Source organism: Ambystoma mexicanum, chromosome 11 (assembly GCF_040938575.1).
Source record: "Ambystoma mexicanum isolate Mex_15411 chromosome 11, UKY_AmexF1_1, whole genome shotgun sequence".
NCBI lineage: Eukaryota > Metazoa > Chordata > Amphibia > Caudata > Ambystomatidae > Ambystoma > Ambystoma mexicanum.
In genome coordinates, this window is record NC_090934.1 from 213,043,954 (window position 1) to 213,049,953 (window position 6,000).

General features: G+C 47.6%; 1 long non-coding RNA gene across 1 annotated transcript in view; it reads left to right on the plus strand.

Annotated features, from left to right (window-relative positions):
* LOC138503271 (uncharacterized) overlaps nt 1–5,719 on the plus strand; it is a 132,638-nt gene extending 126,919 nt beyond the window's left edge. The window contains exon 3 of the long non-coding RNA XR_011279594.1: nt 5,297–5,719. This is a non-coding gene — a long non-coding RNA (uncharacterized lncRNA). The remainder of the gene's footprint in view (nt 1–5,296) is intronic.
* The last annotated feature ends 281 nt before the right edge of the window (nt 5,720–6,000 follow it).

A 6,000-nucleotide genomic window follows, 5' to 3' on the forward strand; every position in this document is an offset into this window, starting at 1 on the left:
GGGATGGAGGTATATAAGCTATTAACATCCATTGTAAAGAGTAGAAAATGTTCTTCAGCAAACTGTAGTGATTGTAAAATTCTCAGGAAGTGAGTAGTATCTTTCAGGTATGTACTGATAGATTGTACCAATGGTTGAAGAGCAGTGTCCAGGTAGATAGCAAGTGGTTGGAAAATGCTTTCTGTCCCTGCAACTATTGGGCGAAATGGTGGGTCACTGAGGTTTTTATGAATTTTTGGGAGTCCAGAAAATACTGAAGTAACAGGATGTTTCTGAATAAGGTAATCTGCTGTTTTCTCGGAGATCCAATTCATTGTTTCAGATTTGTCCACAGTTGTTTGAATAATATGTATGATCCCTACCGCTGGGTCATTGTCTAGTAGTTTGTAGGTACGAACTTCTTCCAGGAGTTTTAAGCATCCCGTGTCATACAGTGTGGTATCCATCAACCCAACGGCACCGCCTTTGTCAGTTTGTTTTAACGTGAGGGTGTTATCTTCTGCTAATTGTTTTATGAGTTTCAGTTGGTGTTTTCTGATGTTGCACTTTTTTGGGGGAGCATATTTAACGCGTTTCAAGTCCTTCATAGTTCTCTGTTTAAACAGATTTATGAATGAGTGGTTCACCTGTGGGTGGAAGGTACTTTTGTTCTTCACTTCGAGGTATCTTGGTTGTATATTGTCTTTGATATTGTGGAAAAATACCTTAAGCTCCATTTTCCTTATTAATTTAAATACATTGACTTCTTCTTCAAAGAAGGAAGTGCAAGTAGTTGGTATAAAGGAAATTCCCAAATTCAGCGTGACCTATGGAGAGACGTCCACCACACAGATCAGGGCTTCTCCTTTCACTCGGGAGCCCACGCGTCCCTGTCCAGGCTGGATTACTTTTTCCTTCCGACTCCCGAAGCGTATAGGGTAAAAGCGGCAGAACTCCTTCCCCACGGCATATCTGACCATTCTCCCCTGGAGATACTGCTCCAGACAGACAGACCCCTGCCTCCCAAGACTTGGCGGCTAAATAATTATTATTTAGGCCTTCCAGAATTCGTGGAGCACATCACCGACAAATCCAACGAATTATTCGAAATTAACACAGGCTCGGTAGAGGATGCGGTGACATTATGGGAAGCCCATAAAGCGGTTCTTAGAGGGGAAATAACGGCCTGGACGTGTAATAAAAGGAGGGAACACCATAGGAAAGTTATGGAAGCAGAGGAAGCCATAAAGGAATGGGAAAATAGATATGTCGCCAACCCCACCCCTGACACCCACCACTCCCTCGCCAAGGCCAGAGCAACCCTGCACAACACAGCACTAGATAACGCAAAGCAAGCGCATAGGGAGTCAAGGACCAGAATCTATGAACACAGCGATAAAGCCGGCAAGCTACTGGCCTGGCTGGAACGTCGGGAGGAGGGGAACAGACATGTCAGGCAGATCATAGTAGACGCCAGTGGACTAGCCCAAACAGACTCGGAAATAGCAGAGGCCTTCGCTAATTTCTATGCCACACTCTAGGCCGCCCCAACATCGCCGGTAGATCCGTCCCTTCTTGACGAGATCGTGCTCCCGAAACTCTCGGAGCAGCAGACAACATATATGGACACGGAACTGGACGAGGCCGAAATCATGGAGGCCATGTCACAGCTACAATCCAGGAAGACACCAGGCCCAAACAGCTTCCCGGCCGAGACCTGGAGGAAGCTGGGGAGCAACCAGATGGCAGCCCCCCTCTGGGACTTATTCCTGGTGGCCAAAGGACAGGGCACCCTTCCATTGGACCTACGAAAGGCCAACATTGTGGTCATTCCCAAACAAGGAAAGCCCCCTGACCGGTGCACATCATACAGGCCTATATCGCTAATTAACAGCGAAGCAAAGATCTTGGCCAAGGTACTGGCCAACAGACTTCAACAGGTTATACCCTCACCGGTGCATCCAGACCAGTGCAGCTTTATGCCGCAAAGATGGACCAGAATGGACTTACGCAGGTTGCATCTACTCCTGGAAAAAACCCTGAGCATCGACGCGCCACTTGCTCTCTTAGCAATTGATTTCGAGGAAGCGTTCGACTCGGTGGTGTGGGAAAGCCTGTGGGCAACAATGAGGCGCATGGGCATTGGCGAGACCTTTCTCAGCTCAGTTCAACTGCTGTGCGTGGCGGCAGTGGCTGCGGTAAGGGTAAATGGCTGGACCTCTAGGACCTTCCCACTGGGCAGAGGCACCCGACAGGGCTGTCCTCTATCCCCCCTTCTATTCGCCCTAGCGATTGAACCGCTTGCCCAATGGCTCCGACAGGTTACCACATGGTTGGGCTTTTGCTGGCCAGACGGACGGGAGGACATGGTATCCCTATATGCAGATGACTTGCTACTCTATCTCAGCAACCCAGATCACGCATGCCCAATCATAACCCAAATGTTGACGACTTTTGGGGAATTCAGTGGACTCAGAGTTAACTGGGGGAAATCAGTCTTGTTCCCAGTGAAGGGTGACGACCTGGCAGTCCCCCGGGGCATGCCATATCAGGTGGAGAGAGGAGGCTTCCGCTATCTGGGCATATGGGTCTCAGGGACTCTCTCGGAATACGTAGCGCACAACCTGCACCCACTTATCGACCGCTTTGCCGGGGATGTACAGCACTGGATGCTCCTTCCTCTCACACTCATGGGCAGATCGGCCCTCTTCAAAATCATGGCGCTCCCACGCTCCCTTTATGTACTGCAGAATGCCCCATTAGCCATACCAAACACGAAATTTAATCGGAAACTGATATGGAAGGACGGGCAGCCTCGAATCGCATTGACCACGTTGCAACAATCCATCTGGGAGGGGGGCATAGGACTTCCACACCTCAGGTCCCACTACTGGGCCTGTCAACTAAACGTAGTCAATGACCTCCTTCATGGAGACCCCGAACGACCACACATTAGAGCGGAGGATCCCATAATCCAAGGCACCCTACCACTGGAAACACCATACCAGACCCTTACCAGACCCCCCCGCACAAACAATGTCTACCCATATCGCGATGATCTGGAGGCAGGCACACACCCACATAGGCTGGGGGAACAGGATCACTATGGCACAACCATTATGGCATAACTATGGATTGAAGGAGGTACGGAAGCTGACTGCATGGACCCGGTGGGTGGAGGTTGGGATAACCACAATAGGAGACATTATTGCGGATGGTTCCATCCTTCCATTCGAAACCCTGCAGCAGAGGTTCGGAATATCTGCCACAGAACATTACCACTACCTGCAATTGACTCACGCCATTAATGCACATGGGCAAGAGCTCGACGACATACCAGATTACACACCTCTGGAGCGCAATTTACTACCACAACACATCCCTGAAAAAGTCACCACTATTCTGTACAAGGCGATTAACGCGTTTGCCACTCCGGATCTAGTCAGTCTTAAAAATAAATGGGAGGGAGACGTGGGGCCCATTGAACCAGAGGACTGGATCCAAATATTGATGCACTCACGCGAAATCGCAATAGACTCCAGAATAAGACTGGTACAACTTAAGATACTTCACAGGGTGTACTACCCCCGAGGGGCCCAATTTGGCTAGGGGAGGGCGGAGGACCCTAATTGTCTGAAATGTCGGAGAGAGGAGGGCACTTTCATCCACCTCCTCTGGGAATGTCCTAAAATCAAATCCTTCTGGGCGCAATGTTGTCAACTGTTAACGAGAACCCTGGGGCGCACAATAATCCCACAACCTGCTGTAATGTTACTAGGGGCCCCAGATGAGGATATTTCAGATAAATGGGAGGGTATCTTTCTCTCCAATGCAATGGGCCTGATAAAACGCGATATAGCACAGAAATGGGGGGCCCCGGAAAGCCCATCAGTGGCCCAATGGTCAAATGAAATGGACATATGTGCAGCGACAGAGCATAGAATCTATACAGCACAGGGATGCCTGGCAAAAGCCAGCAAGATCTGGGGAAAGTGGGAAAACCAAGTGATATAGTCCTCGCGGGTAAAATAGAAAAAGAAACGGACATAACAACTATACGGGACATGTTGAGGAATGCAGATCCCGAAAGTAAAGTGCAAAGCGGCAAGACAGGAATGGAGTGATGAACCAACCCGGGAGTTGGGGGAAGGGGTGCGGGGGGGATTTGTTGATGTTCTGTATGTATGTTTAAAAACCAATAAAATGTGTTACAAAAAAAAGATTACAGCTCAAGCAAAGTATAAGGTTTCGGTGCGCATACACATGGAGCCTCACCCCATGTTGCTGGGCGGCTACTACACATAGATGCAAGAGTCAAATAGGGCACATTCATGGAGCCTCACCCCATGTTGCAGGGCGGCAGCTATACAGAGATGCAAAAGTCAAATAGGGCACATTCATGGAGCCTCACCCCGTGTTGCAGGGTGGCTACTACACATAGATGCAAGAGTCAAATAGGGCACATTCATGGAGCCTCACCCCATGTTGCAGGGCGGCAGCTATACAGAGATGCAAAAGTCAAATAGGGCACATTCATGGGTGGTCAGTGACTCACCTCAGAGCGTCCATGGAGCTGACAGGGGCAGACAGGGCCTTAGTCATGGGCCTTCGTAACAGTGGCCGGTTCCCGCCTCCCGGTTGCTCTATGCCCGTGACGTACCAAGAGTAATTCCACAGCGATTTCTTACCCATACTTTCCACATAACGCCAAGTTATGCATGGCACTGTGCATCAAGCAGTACAAGACCATTACTGCAGGGGTCACACCGCACAGCACATTGCAGCTTTTAATTGCATGCAGAAAACCATTTCATGCCGTGTCTTCCGCCACCATAGCATGATGGGTTAGAGAAGTGATGGCTCTAGTGGAGATCGACATGGCAGTTTTCAGGGTGCATTCTGTCTGGGGAGCCATGGCTACCAATGCCTTTGTGGCAGGCCTATCTTTGCAGGATATCATGAGATTTGTGGATTGGTCTAGCGACTCCACCTTTAAGACCTTCTATTTTATTATTATTATTATTATTATTATTATTATTATTATTATTATTATTATTATTATTATTATTAAGCCAGTATCGGCCATAGCAGTGACAGTAGTGGAGAACTTTGAACAAGCATAATGCTTCCCTCCCATCTTGACATAGAATGAAAATTACCCAAGCTTACAGAACAGGGAATCCTGATTCTATTAAAGAAACAGAGGTGGGCATTATCCCTCCCATTGAATATGCATGGTGCAATGATTTGTATGTTCATTCTTATGCATATGTCGAGCTTATTCCCCTCCCTAATTGCCAATTCTCTTCCATTGCAGGTGAGGAGCAGAAGAGCAGCTAAGCGAGGAAATAACGAGAGGTGGCAGTCAACAGTGCAGTTGGTGTTTCAGCATCGTCTTACATTGAGGCACACTAGGGACAGGGCTACTAATGGAATTTCAAGCTGTTGCCATAGTTTCATTTGTTGGACTAAGTGTTCATAGAAAGTGTCATTTTTCGAGGCACCCGAAAGAAGCGGAAGGGACCGAGGCAGGGCACGACATGTGAAAGAGTGCACCGTGACTGGACAGGAGCAGAGCGCTCAGGACTACTGTGAAGAAAGGAACTATGGGGGTTTGTCGTTTTTCCCTTTTTTCTTTTTTCTCGTTTTATCTGCAGCTGTTACTGATGTTTTAAAAAAATGAAGTTTATAAGTTGTAAAGGGCTGCTGGAGAGTAGCTAATAAAAGAATTGAAGCATAATGCTCGCCTCCGTGCCTTTAATAAAATCAAGACTTCCTGTGCTATAAGCTTGGGTAATCTTCGTTATGAAGTGCAGGGAAAGTCAAATATAAAAACACAAAATCTTCATAATTTAAGCCAGTTTGCTTGCACACTTTACATCAAATGATTTGTGTGTTATCTTCATACAGGCTTAGAGTTAAATTATTCTACTGCCACAGTATTATGGCTTAGGAGAAAACTCAACAGGTAGTTGGTCTCCTTCTGCTAAAATCTAGTTTTTGGGTTCTGTGTCTTTCTCA